Raw genomic sequence first — 18,322 nt, forward strand, 5'->3', positions numbered from 1 at the left:
TTGCGTTCTTACTGAGCCTCAAATTCATCCACAATGAACATACATTATTTATTGATACTCAAGAGAGCACCTGGGCATGGATTGAGAAGTGCCCAGTTCTTAGACAGAGGGACCACCATAAGTCTGCCACATCCGGCGGCACCTCAACGGCGCTATCCTGGAAGCCACTGCCTTGGTGCCACAGAAAAGTCAAGAATCACAACTGATTTTAGGACACAACTCCATACTGCCCAAGAGGACTGTGTTCAGCTCAGGGGAAGACAAGTGATTCCTTTTCTTTAGCTATGCTCAACCTTTTTTCCTAAGTGGTCACTACTACCTGCAGTATTTGTTTGTATTGGGTCTGATGGACCTCTGCCCTCTGCCCTCTGACTATGTGTGGTTTGCTGGTGAGTTATGGTTTCCTTTCTAAGGTGCCAGATGTTTCTTGTGGAAAGTATAGGGTAGATGGGGGGGTTGGGGTCTGGTGGCTGCTGGTTGTAGCGTTTCGAGCAACAAGTTGGGTGATACATGTTCAGTTGTACAGGTGCGATGTCTGGGATCCCCCAAGATCCCTGTTGGCGAGAATTTACAAGCACATTTCAGCACTCTGGAGCTATTGGTGATGATCAGTCATGTTGTGGAGGCTGTCATGACCTAAGTCAAAAGTCATGTGATTGACCTATTGATTAGCGATCTTATGGAGATAGCCCTGTTGCCAAGTGGATTGAGACAGAACAGCATTTGTACATAATGCATCAAGAGGCCTTGTACAGGGTGTTATGGCCATTATGATAATGTTGTGCGAAGCTAAGTGTATAAACAAAGTAGTTTCATAGAAACTAATTCCAACATTATTGTGCACGCAAATATGTGCAAAAGTTCACAGAAGAAATGTTAATATGCAAAATTAGGACAATTGTAGGAAAAATGTGTAGCTCCATTACCTGGGCCTAACCCGGGCACATAATACTCTGTGGCACTAGAAAAGCTGTTGTATAAGGCGAGGGGGTTGCAGAAATACTACAGAATATGAGGGATTTGGACTGGGGACACAGGGGACATTGGTTGAAGCCGGGAACGTTTTGTCATTTACCATGAATACGTGCATTTGCTAGTGTGACCCTGCATTTCTTTTGCACATTTATAAGCATTCTATTGCAGCCTGTGTGGCTGGACCCGGTGGCATTAATGTTGTATACGCAAACCAATAAAATGTGTTACATAAAAAAATACAGACGCTGCACCTACACAATGTGTATATTGTTTCAGTGCTGGTTGATAATTAGTCACAAGGGGCTCCCGAGCCTCAGGTGTAAGGGAGGCTGCTGGCACTCCACAAGTCCTTGGGGTATGGGTCAGGGCCAACACCAGCTGTGCTCTGAAGGCTGCCAGCCCATATAGAGGGTGAACAGTGAAGGCAGAGCTCTCTGTGACCACTGCACTGTAAGAGCTCAGCTGTGGGTGACACGTCATACACTCAGAGCTGGACCCTGACACCCAGTCCAGTGGATCTGAGTGCTCTATTCAAGCGCCCCAGCCCCCCGCTCAGACAGGGCTTGCTTGGATTGTCTCTCTGACCACAGAGAGGAAGGATCCATTGCTTCTCTAGAGGGAGGATCCAGAGCAGGATGTCCCGTGAGTGGATTACACACTCAGACATAAGTCTCGCTGTACAAGAGCCCTCCAGCTGCAGGCCACGGTAAGTGCACTCAGCAAAGCCTCTTTCCACAGATGCCTTCTGGGAACACTACCGCCCGTGTGTGTCCAGGTACTCTCCCTCCACCAGCCTGCCATGTCCAGGCTCGGGCTGGGCCACCGGGCAACCGGGTAGAGCCACAAGGGCTGGGCTGATGGGTACAACCCTAGAAATATCTTATACAGCAAGCACACGTGTACGAGATATCACACGCTTATAAAGCGTCTTAGCAGTTCAACTGTGCCATGGTGTGCACATATGAGCACCTTTTTAAGGTCATTTATTCACTAATAGGTGATATTTTTAATTTATTGTCCAGCCCTATTTTTTGTCCTCGTCCGACCTTGGTCACGCCCCGGTTTCTAAATCAGGCAAAGATATTTATCGCCATGTGAGTTTGCATCATTGAGTTTATTTTGCTCAACTTAATACACTTTTAGATGCTTTTACATTTTCTTCACTCTGGGGTATGCAGTGCGGTTAACGAGCGAGCTTTGAAATTCAGCTGCAAACGCCCCATTTTGAAGGCGGTGCATGCACGTCAACCGCCCCTCTCACACCAGGTCTGACAGCCCCTATCACACCAGGCCCGACAGCCCCTCTCACACCAGGTCTGACAGCCCCTCTCACACCAGGCCTGACAGCCCCTCTCACATCCGGTCCGACAGCCCCTCTCACACCAGGCCCGACAGCCCCTCTCACACCAGGTCTGACAGCGCCTCTCACACCAGGTCCGACGGCCCCTCTCACACCAGGCCCGACAGCCCCTCTCACACCAGGACTGACAGCCCCTCTCACACCAGGTCTGACAGCGCCTCTCACACCAGGCCCGACAGCCCCTCTCACACCAGACCTGACAGCCCCCACTCACACCAGGCCCGACAGCCCCTCTCACACCAGGTCTGACAGCCCCTCTCACACCAGGTCTGACAGCGCCTCTCACACCAGGCCCGACAGCCCCTCTCACACCAGGCCTGACAGCCCCTCTCACACCAGGCCCGACAGCCCCTCTCACACCAGGCCTGACAGCCCCTCTCACATCCGGTCCGACAGCCCCTCACACACCAGGCCCGATGCCCCTCTCACACCAGGTCTGACAGCGCCTCTCACACCAGGTCTGACAGCGCCTTTCACACCAGGCCCGACAGCCCCTCTCACACCAGGCCTGACAGCCCCTCTCACATCCGGTCCGACAGCCCCTCTCACACCAGGTCTGACAGTCCCTATCACACCAGGCCCGACAGCCCCTCTCACACCAGGTCTGACAGCGCCTCTCACACCAGGTCTGACAGCGCCTCTCACACCAGGCCCGACGGCCCCTCTCACACCAGGTCCGACAGCTCATAGCTGCCAAGGTTTCAGATTGCGATGTGTGACATTTTCATAATTTCAGTGTAATAATGAGTGACATTTCAAAGACTATGAGTGACACTTTCTCGCGAGCAAAGTCAAGCAATGAAGATGAAGGAAACAAACAAATATTAGAAATTACTACCCACTGAGCAAAAAAAAGCTCTAATTGCTTCAAAGCACCAGAAATGGAAGGACACTAACGGACACGGACTGCATGACAGCAGTGCTCAGCAACAGAAGACAGGCCCTATAGGTGCTCAGAACATAATCTCAGCCCGACCATGCAGATTATGCAAAATTGGTATTGAGTACACCAGGTTGACTGGTGGTGTTGGTAGTTGGTCGGAGCAATTGCCACTGGAGGAAGTAACAGGATGTCATTTAACTGCGTGAGGGAGAGCCCTGTGATTAATCTGCTGTGTGTCTCTCCCCGCACAGAGAAACTGGATCTTACCAGTCAGTAAACTCATTTTCTGTAGTTTCAGTAAGTTGTTTAAGTTAGGGGGTGGGTGCTCTGGTTTCTGGATGTTATGGGCATAGCAGACAGGTTTTCAGTTTGCCCATGTGTGACATTTATAGCCTTTTACGGTATTTATGAGTAACATTTAACTGGTTAATGTTTGACACTTTGTAAATAAGTAAAGAAAGCTATCAATAGTTTTTTCTTGCAATTTTCCTGTTTTTATAACGTCTTCCTGTAACTAGCCCTTGTCACAACCCATTGCCCTGCAGTAGAAAGTAAGAACGCTTTTGACAAAAGCGTTCACCAATATTCATTTTCCTTTACATGTGTTAACATTCTTGATGGCTGCAGAAGTAATTACTATTTGAAAGCAGTGCCACTCATTAAGACCAAGTCAGAAGATAACTCACTGCTGCTCTTTCGCACATAATCCTTTTTGTACTAACCTCCTAATGGTTAGGGTCTCAGGGTGGCAGCTGTTCCCTCTGGTGCTGCAGCAGGGCTCTGTTTTGCTGCTGACGACTTGGTACAGCGGAGCCTCTCAGCTGCTTGGGTGTGACACTTAGGTGTGAATTGAAGAGCGACTTCCGAGACGCTTGCTGAACTTGAAGACGCAGGATTCACGCTGTTGCGGAGGACTTTACCAGCCAATGTATGTCGGCCTCAGTCGACATCTGTCTCCTCCCGCTGCAGCCCAGGCCTCCTAACCCAAACCAGTGCCTCTCCAAAATCGACGGGGTTGGGCAGTTGACGCAGCCTCGCTCTGCTTCTATTCCGCCTCTATTTTAATGGTCTGGCCGAAAAGAAGTGTAGCATGTGCCTAACTAACTCAGCCCACCAAATGTAACAGACAGAGGGACAGATTTATGTTGGTAATGCGCCACGTTTGCGTCACGCAACTGTGGCGTAAACGTGGCGCATCCCTACGACCAATTTACAACGTGGCGCATCTAGGCAGATGCGTCACGCTGTAAAGCTCTGCGCCACATGTGGGCGTTCCGGCGCAGGGTGGGCGTTCCGGGGCAGGTGTGCCTCGCAAAAGTGGCTGAGTGAAATCTATAAGATTTCACTCAGTCACTTTCAGGCCAATGCTGCGTCAAAACCCTGCGCCTGCTTGAAGCAGGCGTAAGGCTTGACGCAGCATTGGACAGATAGGGTACCCCCGAGCCTTGCTGGAGCTGCGTCGCGCTTGCGACGCAACTCCAGCAATGCGCCACCTTTACGGCACAGATGCGTCACACATCTGTGCCGTTTTTGCACCATGGTGCACCGCATTGTAAATGTGACGCACCATGGGTGGCGGAGCTGCGGCGCAAAATAACTGGCGCATCCCTGGAGATGCGCCAGTTATCATAAATCTGCCCCAGAGTCTGTTGCATTGTGCGTCATGTTTAGCTGGATCCCGTAAGTTGTTTTCTGGGCCTCACCTTTATGCGTGCGTGGTACTTGGCAGCATACATGCCAAAAGTGGGGCTTGGCTCGGGCTGATTGCAGGAATTGTTTTGTTTTACCGCTCTTTTGACAGACTGCTCTACGCAGAATTAACTTAAATTTGGGCTGACAAGTAGTTGACAGAGAGAGTCCGAGGGAGTCTCCGGCTCCTGCCTGCACTTCAGATTCCCCCGCGCTTCTGCCTACTTCCTCTGGACGTGACGCTGGTGGCCTAGCTGATCTTCCCCGTCGGTTTGGTCTCCCCCCTACGTCAGAGGGGAGATTACAAATACAGCTTAAAGCTAACTTGCTCAGCTCCCCTGTCGGTTTGGTCTCCCCAGCCATGACGTGCTTTGTTGTTTTGCGCTCCCCCTTCAGGGCTTACAAATTCAGCTACATCCTGCTTTGTTCCCTGGCTGTAAGTCTATGCCTCCCCTCACGGCCTGCGATTGACAGCAGTATCTGTCTGCAGAGATAGGGCAGCCCCTCCCTCCCCCTGCAGTGTGTGAGTAAGCCCCGAGCCCCCGGCGCCGCATTCAGTTTTCTGGGCAATACAGCAGGTAGCTGAGCCTGGGCAGAGTGCTGATACTTTGTAGCGCTCTCAGCCACTCCACAGAGGCTGAGAGCAGTTAACTATTTACGAACTCGGGCTCAGGCAGGCAGCAGCACGTCTCGAGCAGCAGTCAGAGCCGGGGCACAGGCGCTGCTGGTGGCGCGCCTGGCACTGGTGGCAAAATGCGTGACAATGCATTTCAGTGCGGTGATGCGGATCACCGCACTGAAATGCGTGAATGTCACACCTGTTGCGTGACGCTTGGCAGGACTGACAGCTCCTCTAACATCCGGTCTGACAGCTCCTCTCACACCAGGTCCCACGGCCCCTCTCACACCAGGTCCGACAGCCCCTCTAACATCCGGTCTGACAGCCCCTCTCACACCCTGTCTGACAGCCCCTTTTGCATCCGGTCCGACAGCCCCTCTCTTGGTGTGTGTGTGTGTGTGTGTGTGCGCATTATCATAGACGAGTGAGAAGTGCATGCTAATAGCACTGGACTTTCAAAGTAAACATGTGTCATGTCCGGTGGTTTCCTGCTGGGCCCAGTGCAGAGACATGTGTAAATGTAGTTCATTTCTCAGAGATATTATTTTCGGACAGCTCAGAAATAGAAAATCCTTTCTCACTGCTTCTGACCTCACGTAGATGCTGAAAGTAGGGGTGTGAGGGGTGCAGCAGCCCCCCCATATAACCACACTGGAGGTCAGAAGATAAATTAGCAAACAAGAAGCCTTCACATTGTGTTTCTATATTGGCTCATTTGATGTGCTTCGAAGCAGAGGTCAAATGTCAGGCTAGGTCTCCATACAAAATGCTGCTCATCCTTTTATCATGGAGATTGGTGTTTACCGTCTCTGGCTGCCAAGTCAGATGCATTTGAAAGGTGATTTATGTGACAATCTTTCAGGGGTACAGGTAGTGTGCAATGAACGGCTGTAAATGTCATTGTCTAACACAACAACAACATTGAAATACTAATCAAACTGTGGAAATATTCTTGAATGTCTCACCAGTTAGGAAAGCACACATTAAGCACATTATTTTGAATGTTAAAGTCTGATGGAAACAAAGATTTTAATATGATCAAAAAAATCAACACACTTTACTTTGTGATGCGCAAATGATAAATATTCACTGAAACACAATGTTCATACATTAATGTTTCAGTTCATCAGTAAAACTGTACATCTCTGCACATTTCTGGGGTGTCTCATTAGAAAGCAAGCCTCTCATTAATGACAGTGTGCGGCCAGGCCTTCTTTCTACATCTGCAACAGTCTAGTCAGCCGAGGACGGTAGTGGGAGTACATGCCGGGTGGTGACGAGGGGGGGGGGGGGCAGGGTGGGAAGTAGTAATCTATGGATTACGGAGCTTTACAGGTAAGTAAACATATAAATAAATAAATGAATTTTGTTGCGCGCACTGCATCGCATTTGGGGATGCAGTGCGCCCTATACATTGACTTATACATTTATACGAGTAATTGTCTCTATATAATATGTGTGTTATTTAACACGCTCTGAGACCCTACCCTACATACTTAGCATGACTAGCATGGATATATGTCGTTATAACGCATGTGTTACATCTCATGCCATTACAACGCAGTCGTTATGACAACCACATTGTTACATCGCAAACTATTACATCACAAGTTGTTACAACGACTTACTGTAGGGGGCGTGCTGGACTTATGAATAGTATAATTTACTATTCCTACTCCAGTTTGTGCAACAGCAGCAAAGGTGTTCGATTGTAAATCCAACACCTTCTGCCCCGTACAGCAAGTCATTGTAATGACTTGCGTTGTAATCGTGTGTGATGTAACAGCCCGGTTGTTGTAACAACCGCGTTGTAATGGCATGCAACATAACACATGCAAAGAAAACGTTGTGTCCTGACTAGCACTATAAAAAAAAATATCCATGAGAGAGGGTCTAGGTAAGGTGAGGTGCACCATTGGAGGGTGGTAGCAAGGCTGGATGGGCCGTACCATGCATTGGGCATTTCCCCAGGAGGCTGGAATGGTAGGGGACTGGTTTTGTTACTAGGGGCCGGTTTTGAAGCAGTACAGCAGTTTTAAAAGCACTGCAAAGTTCCTTGTATATCCAGCAGTATTCAGGCAACAATAAATGTGTCCCGATAACTCTGGTGACTAATGTACCTGCTGGGACGAGAGTCTTGTCTAGTGGCAGTTTTGATTCATCTAAGGTAGCGCAGAGGGTTAATATGCCTGCTGCAAAGAATGCTTATCATGCATATCATAGAACAGTATTTTATGTGCATAGCTCAGTGAGTTACTGCTTTTATGAGAGAGAATATTTTGTTACTGTGGAGTTCATAAATTACAATCATAATCTAGCACAGTGAGCTATGAACTGCCATCAAAGATCTGCATGCAAGCTCCATCTTACAAGTTTCTCAAGTTTCTTTATTTCCTGCATAGTTGCTTAAAACCACTGCAATGTTAGTGCATAAATTACAAAATTAGAACTTAAAAAAACCCAATACATATAACATTTCCACAATGTATATGTGAGTGCCTCCGTTTTTGATACTTTTGTTTTTTAATTATGATAGCAATCTTCAGAATAAAACCAAAATAAAACCCATTGTTGAATATCTCTTTACAGATATAAAATCAGACTTAAACTTTAGACATGCTGTATGTCCTTATGTCGCTAAAAAGCTATATATTGCAATTCCGTTTTCCTTTAGACCAGCCATGGATTTCTTTTCGCAGGTCATCTTGTTTGTATTTGTCAAAAGTCTCCACTTGTAGCGAGGGTTATCTATTTACTGCAGGCGATATCTCCTTAGGGTGGCCTAGTTTGGGGCATGTTCCTGTCTGGGTGTACTGCAGTGCCACGGCCTGGTTCAGTTTTCATAGGTTTAGGCAGTTTTTTGTACAGCCAGCAAAAGGAATTTTACCAGTCTACAGTTTAGTTGCATGTTTTCTGGATTTAAGCAAGCTAACACCGCTTGCCTCCTCGTGCGGATGCCTTTGCGTTTGAATAGATCTTTGAGAAGCTGTTGCCGTTCTTGGTGCAGATCCTTGCATAAGCAGATTAGACGGACTATGTCGCCTTCTTTGGTTTTGCACAACCTGCATGGCTCTAGTGCTTGTGACCTTAGCCATGGTGGAAAATGTTGAGCACACGGAAAGATTCCAATCCTATGTCTCAGAAAGTTCAAATTTATGGACTTCGAGTAACCCTGGTTGAAGAATGGTTGTGGGACCAGTGATTAATAGGAATTAAGGCTCATCCAGGCGTACGATCCATTTGAAAACCTTGCTTTGTCCTCCACCAAAGAAATTAGTTTTACGTTTTTCCAAACCAGTTTGGGTAGCCAATTTGCGCATCCCAGAGTTCTGTAAGTTTGGTATATTTTAAGGATAGCTGAAGATAGCTTCTAGCGTGGGAGCGCTGCATGTGCTGTATACCCAGCACAACAGATGATTTAATGTGTTTGTGGTGGCACTCCTGATCCTGTACAGTAGATGATATAAGTGCCATATCTAGCTAGATCTTGTCGAAGGAGTCCGACCTCCAGCCTTATTTGGGCGGGTGATATATAGGACGGAAGGCCGAACATAATTCTATAGGCTTTGACCTGAGTATTGTCCAGCTCCCTTGCATCTCTTCCCCGCATAGCCTTGCTACCATAAGCAATTGATGGAAGTAGTTTAGTCTGAGATACCTTTAGAAGCAGAGTCAGGGTAGGCCCCATCAGTTTATTTGCAAGATGTTTCAGCGTTAGCGCAATCAGCAGACCTTTCCTTCTAACTTCCTCTATCTGGCACCCAAAAGCCCCTTCCTTGTCGAATATAACTCCAAGGTACTTGTATTCCTGAACTGGATTAAGTTGTGTGCCACCAATGATTCAACTTCTGTGGAGGTTTGTTTTGTTGTTTATTGACATTGTCAGTGTCTTGCTCAAGTTTATTTTTATAATATTTTCTGTGGCGTAGTTCTGCATTTCCGTCAGTAAATGCTGGAGACCAACGTAAGTGTGACTAAGCAGAACTACATCATCTGCATACATGAGGCTGGACACTGATTTCCCTCCAATCCTCAGCAAGTGTGCATTGCAAGCGTCAAGCGCCTTTGGGAGGTCAGTCATATATAGGTTAAACAGTGTTGGTGCAAGCACACAACTCTGTTTCAGTCCCTTTGTCGTGGGAACTTTCGAAGATATATGGGTCCCTCCGCATAACTTCACCTGCACCCAATTATCTGTATGTAGGAGTTTTAGCATGTTCAGAGTAGGCTGTGGTATGCCCCATTGTGCCAATTTTCCCCACAGTCTGCTCCTTTCAACGTTAAGCAGAGCTGAAGTCAATGTAGCATAAATATAGAGGTTGTTTTGAGGCTTTGGTTGCATCAATTATTGGAGAGATTGTTAGGATGTTTGTGGATGTGCTGGCCATTTTGCAAAAGCCTTTCTGGTTCAGCTGTATTATCGAGTTTGCCTCCGCCCAGTTTGTCAGTTTCTCTAGTATGATGCACACAAAGTATTTTGCTGCATTATCTATTAGAGCTACTAGGTGGTAGTTATTGGGCTCAGCCTCGTCACCTTTTTTATGGATCAGCACTATTGTTGAGCCCTTCCATGACTCCGGTATTCTGTTCAGCCATCTGACTTCCAGAAATAGAGGTTGCAAGATATCAGCCCAGTCTTCACTCTTTGCTTTAAACAGGGCAGTAGGAATTCCTTTCGCTCCCGGAGCCCCTTCCTTCCTCCCTTTGGCAATCTGCTTTTTGATTAAGAGAGGAAGAGAGCGGTTATCAGTACCTGATGGTTCATTTTCTTTGTGTGGCTGCTCCGTTTCCCCATCTCTATTTTGCTTGCTCCGACTTGTTCTTCAGATGTCCAACTGTTAGCCATTTGGGTTCCAGCACTGTCTGTTTGGCCATTGAAATGGGTGGTGAGGAATTTTACCCAGTTTGCTTCAGAAATGTATGACCCAATGCCCTTATGGTATGGGTGGATAGTACTGTTCACAGTCTTCCAGAAGCGGGCGCTGTTATTGCTGTTTACATGGTATTGGAGTTTTGCCCAAAATGTCTTCTCTCGCACTCTGTTTATTTCCCATTTCAGAGTTTTTAGTTTTGCCCTTTGTGTATTTAAGGAGGCTCGTGCAGTGGCGTTCTCCGGAAGTCTTCGCAGCCTGCGCAGAGTTGCATTTATTGATTTTTTGAAATGCTTCAGCCGGAGGTTTTGATCCTTCGAGATTATGTTTTTTTCCCAAGCTGTCTGTGAGAACTTTTTGAGGCAGAGGTTTCTGCATATCTATCTAAAAGCTTGGCAGTGAACTGTTCCCAGTGATTTATTTTATCTTCTAGGCTGAATGATGGTGAGTTGAAGAGTTGGATAGCTGCTTCTGGCTTGGAGGTTGTATTGTTTGTTGTACATTTAATCCTTCTTAAGTTGAAGGTATAGATGGTCCCCCATGCTGAATGGTACAGGTTAAAAAGTTATGTCTTCTTCTCAGTCTTACATTAGCCTGATTTTGTTAAAAAGGTATCTTTGGTTAGAAATACATTTATTTGAATAAAGTCAACTCTAACCACTGTGTTATGTTTAAGCCCGGGCAGAGTTTGCATAGCAGCGCTATGCAAAACTCAGCGAAGTGGTAAAAAAACTCTGCAATGCTATGCGGAGTTCCGCGAGCATGCAAAGCTGCTTGTTCAGCCTGCTCAGAAGACTTTGCTGACATTCGGAAACATGGATTGTAAGTTCGGGGGTAGATATCGAGCAAACCTGATCACAAGGTCACCAATGGGCGCGCCCATCTTGTTTTCCTACTCTTTGAATGGTTCTGGGGCCTGTTTTTCATCCCTCTCCAATCTTTTCAATCCTTTGTTTCTTACTCATTTTTCTGATCTTTATTTATTTAATGACTATTTCTCTCTCTCCATAAGTGTATATTTTGTGTTTTATTTCTTCTTTTACTGTGTTTTTTGTACTGTTTTTCTATTACTTGTTTTTTTTTATTCCCTACTCCTTCTCCTGACTTTATTTTTTACTTCTACAGTTTCTTTTCTGCCCCGTCCCCCCCCGAACCATGGCTAAGGCTATAGGTAGTGCGACCAGGAACCGCCTAATTTTTTGAAGACGGTTTCAGAAAGGGATGCAGGCCTAGGCCCTGTTCTCTGAGGTGGAGGTGGCAGCCTCTCCTTAACCTTGGCAGCAGGCCTGCTGCCAGCTGTGAGACCCAGGAGCATCACTGCCATTGGGTGAAGGTGCACTGGGCAATGTTTCACTACTCTGAGGTCTAGCTCACCCACAGCCAGCTGACTCACAAGTGGTCTGACCTCCTGGACCGGGAGCAGGACCTGCTGGACCTGCTCAGTGGTGAGGTTGTGGGGCTTGGTGAGTAGCTAATTATATTAATATTTTGAGTTCTGTTCTGTTTTCTTGCCAATAAAATCTTTTTCCCAAAGAGCAAGAATGCTGAAGCTGCTTACATGCGGGTAAGTTACGTACAGAAATCATATATTCTTCTAGACAGGTGCTCGGCGCTACTAATCTTACTTGTTTGCAACATTGCGCTTGCTTTGACTGATTATGTAAGAGAGGTTACAGAACTTAAGTTAGGTAATGCAAGAAAGACTAATTTCCTTTTTTTTTATTATAGTTTTTACAAACCGATCAGGAAGACATGAGTTGATACATACAAAGAGAACAAGAAAAAAGGTATAATCATTACTACATAGAAAAGAAAAATGGTATACTCTCACGTAGTTGTTTGTTTAAGAAGATTCCATTTGTTACATGTTACAAAATAATACTACTTTTCCTGCCCTGAAGATAAGGTATATACATATAAATACCAAAAAAAAAGGAAATTAATGAAGAAATAGAAAATGATAGCAAGGAACTGAAGATTAATGCATAAATATTTGCGAGAAAAGAAAAATTTAATAATCTAATAATGATCATATTAGATAAAGTTGCCCCAGTTCTTTTCATGTTTAATCAGTGAGCGTGCTCCTCTGAGATTAGCTAAGGCTAGCTCCATTGAATGGATCTCTGTTACTAAGGCCCACCAATCCCATACAGTAGGTGATTCAGGGCAGGTCCAGGCTCTGGCTAAAGTTAATTTTGCACATGACATAAAAATTGTAGCTAGAGCAGAGCAAGGCAAATAGACAGGGTATATGTCAAGTAGAGCTGTTGCAGCAGTGATAGCAGGCAACTCAATCTTCTTGATTTTCATAACCTTATATATTTCCCCCCAGAATTCTTTGAGATTGGGGCATGAGAACAGCATGTGTTCCAAATCTGCTGCCTCTGCCGAGCATTTGGGACATTTCGTGTGATCACTGTAGGTGTTATTGGAAGACCATTTAGAGATTCTTTCAGGTGTATAATATATCATACATGTAGTTCTGAATTGTTGCAGCCTTAGGCTAGATGATCGGACTAAGTTGTTAATATTCGATAGAGAGTGTGTTATCTGTTTAGATGTTATGTTTAAGCCAAGCTGTCTGCTCCATTTCTCTGCTAATTTTGAGCAGTCATTTACTTTAAATACACTCAAGTGTCTATTGGCATCACATATCACTGATTTATTTTTACTTGAATATAAACAGTTCCATATCTCACAATCAGAAATGTCGAGAATCTGTTTTTTGTTAATCAAATAATCATGTATCTGCAAGTGTTTACATCTCATAGCTTCAGGTAAATCATATATGAGTTTGAGTGTACTAAAGTCTAAAAATCCCTGTGTGCCATAAAGATCTCCCAAAACATTGATTCCCAGCCTAGACCATCTAGAGACCGTACCATCATTAAAAATTCCCGGAAGGCCAGGATTATCCCATAATTGCAGCTTCGGATGGTAAAAAGAAGTCTTGCAAAATAATAATATACTGCCCCAGATCTTAATTATGTCCCAAGCAGTCTTAAATTTTACCCTTTTATAGTAATTGGGATCGTTGGTTTGGAGCAGAAACATTCTTGAATCACTTTTCAGCATGAATACATGGAAGAATAGGGCATCTTCTCTATTTAATAAGGACCGAAGGCGTTTTACAAATGAAGACCAAAAATATAGCTTAAAATCGGGGAAGTCTAAGCCGCCCTCATTAGTGTCATTTTTTAGGAGCTTCAATGATCTTCTCGCTTTTTTATACCCCCATTTAAAGCTACTGAACATTCCGTCTAGTTTGTGAAAGAATGAGTTGTTTAATGCTAGTGGAATAGAGCGAAAAAGATATACGAATTTAGACAGTATATTCATCTTTGTTAAATTAATTCTGCCGATTAAATTCAAGGGAAGTCTATGCCATTTTTTTAATGATAAAATAGTAGATTTGATTAATTCATTGTAGTTAATATTATTGATTTCCTGTATTTTGGCCGTGATTTTAACGCCTAAATATATTGCGACTTTACATATCTCAGGGACCGCCACCGCTGGTGTATAATTGGCTATAATTTGTGTCTTTTGTAGATTAAGCTTGTAGCCGGATACTTTCCCAAATTTACAGGCCTCACAAGAAATCCCTTGAAGTGCTTTGATAATATCTTGAGAGTATATGGCGATATCGTCGGCATATGCCGTAATTTTTAGTATTTCTGAGCCAGATCTGAAAGGTACAATACGAGATTGGGACTGAAGAGCAAACAAAAATGGTTCTAGTGAAAGGGCAAATAATAAAGGGGACAAGGGGCAACCTTGACGGGTGCCCCGATAGATTAAAAAATCTGAGGAAGTCAGACCCCCATAACTGATACAAGCCATAGGGTTATCATACAACGCTTGTACACCCTTTAAGAATTGTCCCCCAAACCCCATTTTGATCATAACGTGCCAAAGATAGTCCCACCCCACTCGGTCAAACGCCTTCTCGGCATCTAATAAGATCATGCCGAGTGGGGTTGACTCCGTCCCTGCCACATCGAAAGAAGTTATAGCCGTATTAACATGCATTGTTGTGTCCCTCCATGTAATGAACCCGTGCTGCTGCTGGTTGACAATCCTGGGCATGATAGGGGCCAGCCTTAATGCCAATATTTTCGCAAATATTTTTGCGTCCACGTTAATCAGAGAGATGGGCCTATATGACCCCCTCTCCTCTTTCGGTTTGCCCTTTTTAAGAAAAAAGACAATTTTTGCCCTATTCCAGGAGTTTGGAACTTTTCCGTTTATCCCAACAGATTGTATAACCCTCAGCATCAGAGGCTCCAATTCTTCCAGACAAGCTTTATATATCTCGAGGGGAATAGTGTCTTTCCCTGCCGCTTTACCTACAGGTAGTGCAGCGATGGCCTGATGAAGTTCCAACCCTGTTATAGTGTCGGACAGAGAGTCTATTCCTGAATTGCTATATATATTTGTAAGACTCTCATCTATGCAGTCTCGTATTGCATCTAAGCTTGGTGTAAATTCCGGCGTATATAGAACCCTGTAGAAATCTGCAAATTGTTCTAGAATATCATGTGGATCTTGTTGCCAGTACCCCGAATATTAGTAATTAAAGTACCAGCTCTATCTTCCGCTGTTTTATAGGCTAGGATATCACCGATTTTGTCCCCCCCCCCTCGTATTGCGCAATTTTATATTTGTGTACTCTAGCGCTGTTTTTTTGAATAAGTTTAGTCTTAATATCACATTTTAATTGCCCAAGTTTGAGACCTATTTCTGTAATTGTAGACAGATTTGATCGTAACGCTGATACCAATTGTTCTTCTTGGTCAGCTATATTTGACATCAATAATACATTAGACTTACGGTATTCCAAATTTTGACTAATAACATAAGCCTGTGTGAAGCCTCTATTACTTGCCTTACAGGCGTCCCACACCGTACTGCAGGTAGCCGTGTTCGTGTTGATCTCCATAAAATCAACAAGATGCAATTTGAGCTGTGATATGTAAGCTGAATCTGATACTAAGTATCTAGGAAAAGAAAATGGTCTTTCGCCTGTCCTAATGTGTGGAGTGGAGAATGTCAATATTATAGAATTATGATCCGAGGAAATTCGGGGGCAAATAGTCATTGAGCTAGCATTCAGTAAATTGTCGCTAGCTAGGGCCATGTCCAATCTAGAACAGAGTTTGTGAGGTGCAGAGTAGTACGTATACCCCGGTATTTTTGGATGTAGATACCGCCATGCATCCTTAATGTTATGGATTCTGCATAAGTCCAAAATAGACGACCTAGTTTTACACATTCGTTGATGACTTCCGGTCCTAGTGGTGTCTATCTTATAATCCATAATGCAATTAAAATCCCCCATTATGATGAGTTCCCCCTCCCAATCCAAAAGTTTTACATTTAAGCAGTCAAAAAGTTTGGGTTCATCTTGATTAGAACCATACACCACACATAGAACATATTTGTTATTTTCAAAGCTCATCTGTGCGATAGCACATCTACCATTTTTATCATAAGCAGTTTGCAAAGTTTCTGCCCTAAATCGTTTGTCTTTGAGGATTATTACACCTCGGATAGAGACCCCCAAAGTAGAACAGACTACAATATCATACCCCAATTGCTTGAGTAGTTTTTTGTCTTTACCAGCTATTTGAGTTTCAGATAGTAAGCAAAAATGAGGGTTGTGTATCTTTAGCTCCTCCAACACCAAATATCTCTTCTTTTTACTATTTAGCCCTGCTACGTTCTATGCTAAACATTTTATTTTATGCATTTAAATACAAAATATACACTGAACCAAACGGCAAATGGTAATCTTCTATCCTTAAAACAGACAATAAAAAATGTGAGCTTATTCCTGATTACATGTCTCCCCGCCAGTTTGGAAATACAATTTTTCAAATTGCAAGAAAGACTAATTTCCTTTGTCTTGTCACTAAGATAGTGGTGGTAGGTAGGTAGTTAATATAGTTAGTTGGTCATTTTTATCGGTCCATGTGACGAGTCCTCTGTCACGTGTTGCTGACCCCAGTCCTTAATAGAACCTTTTGTTAGTGTGTGAGTAATATAGCAACTCATCAGCACATCTGTAGCAACCAACCAACAACTTGGTATATGCAGTATGCATACGTCCATCAATACATTTTTGAGAACTAAAATAAATGGAAATAAAGCCGTAGTGAACAATTGGCCCATCAAAGGTGATTGATTCATTGATGATTACGAATGTGATAGGATCTTAGAAGAAGCAAATATATTTTTTCGCAAATAATTCCAATGTCTTTGGAATAGGCGGGCTAGGTAGTACTTAGGTTTAGGATCCTGGAATCGGAATGGAACACTGATTAATAAATAAAATACCTAGACAGTCAGCAATTGCAATACTACTGGTCGATCAAATTAGATAGATCAATTTTATTGCAGTTTTCTGTGAAGAAATCTTTTGAGAGCGTTTAAAAAATATTTTATTTGTTTCACACCAATCAATTTTTCTCTCTTTATTATATCTTACATGATCGACATCCAGAGCAAAAAGACATCGGGGTCTGAGGCAGAAGCTGGAGATGCCTCCCAGGGCCAAGATCGCTCCTCTACAGAGGGCTCTGCTGTTGGCCCCAGTAAGCGCTCCTGTTGTTAATATTGATAAATATATTTCCCTAACTTTTATTGCCCCTTATTTTTTGTAAACTATCATTTCCATTTCCTAATTCTATTTTTTACCAAATCTTCTTCTATCTATCTGTTTCTAAATTCTTGTTATGCCTGCATTACCTACCTACTTAGATATTATATTACTAATGTCTGGGTTTTTTCATCAATCTTTACCTGTCTCTGACTCTGTCTCTGACTCTGTAATAATATCTGTAGCTTGCCCAGTTGGCCACTCTTTTTCTTTTCAAAAAGTTTCAAAACTCAGATTCACCAATAGCTCTAGCCATTGAGTCAGTTCTTTGGGTTGTCCTATTCTTTAGAGGATTTTGGGAAATTGCCACCAACAAGGTCATACTACTGTATACTCTACTCTAGTACCCGATTGTACTAATGATGTGCGTGGTGTATGTATGTATTGTATGCTCAATCTTGCCCCTGAAAACAAAATAAGGGGAGGTGTATATGGCAGCTAGAAAATGTGTAATGTGTTTTCTAGGTATACGGACCATCTGGTGCAAGGGTCAGCAGCGGGGCAGGCGAAGTCAGCCAGGAGGGAGCAGATGCTGCAGCTGCTACAGGGGTGGGTGAACCATGAGCAGTGGCAGGCGAAGGTAAGTTATATTCCTTACTTATTAACAATACACACTCGCTGCAAGGGTGTACTGTTGAGCGAGAATAAGTTTTTGTGAACAACGGTTGAAGAAGAAACCCTTTACTTAGCATTATCAATAGCATCAGCGGCGGTAACTTATGGCCTCTTCTATATGACTTCAACTCAGCTGGGAAAGTTTTATGAAGAAGACTAAGAGTCAAACAACCTTGATGGATGGGTTGAACAAAAAGGGAAACAAGGATGGAAGGAGGAAAGACAGGTGGCATGTAATATATGACTGGCACAGAAGGATGCGTGGAATGCATAGGTGGCTAATTGGAATTGGATGCATGGGTGGTTGAAGGATGGGTGAAAGGTGAAAGAAAGGATGCCTGCCTGGGTGGGTGGGTGAAACTGGATGGGTGATAGGAATCCTTCGGGGGGTTTGATGGATCAAACTCAAAGGCAATCAAAGAAGGATGCATGGGTGCTGGTTTACATTTTGTTATACATGTATGTTGTTTGTGAAAGGTTTTTTGAGAGATTAAGAAGAATAATAACCATGTTTACTTGGAATGGATGGATGCCTGAATCGTATTCAATCCTAGCATAGGTCACTGGTTGAAGAGAATGAAAAATAAAAATAAACTGTTCCAGAGTAGAAAAGCCAGGGGTGAAAAATAGAATACAAATAGAATTAAAA

Source organism: Lissotriton helveticus, chromosome 6 (genome assembly GCF_964261635.1).
Source record: "Lissotriton helveticus chromosome 6, aLisHel1.1, whole genome shotgun sequence".
NCBI classification, from domain to species: Eukaryota; Metazoa; Chordata; class Amphibia; order Caudata; family Salamandridae; genus Lissotriton; species Lissotriton helveticus.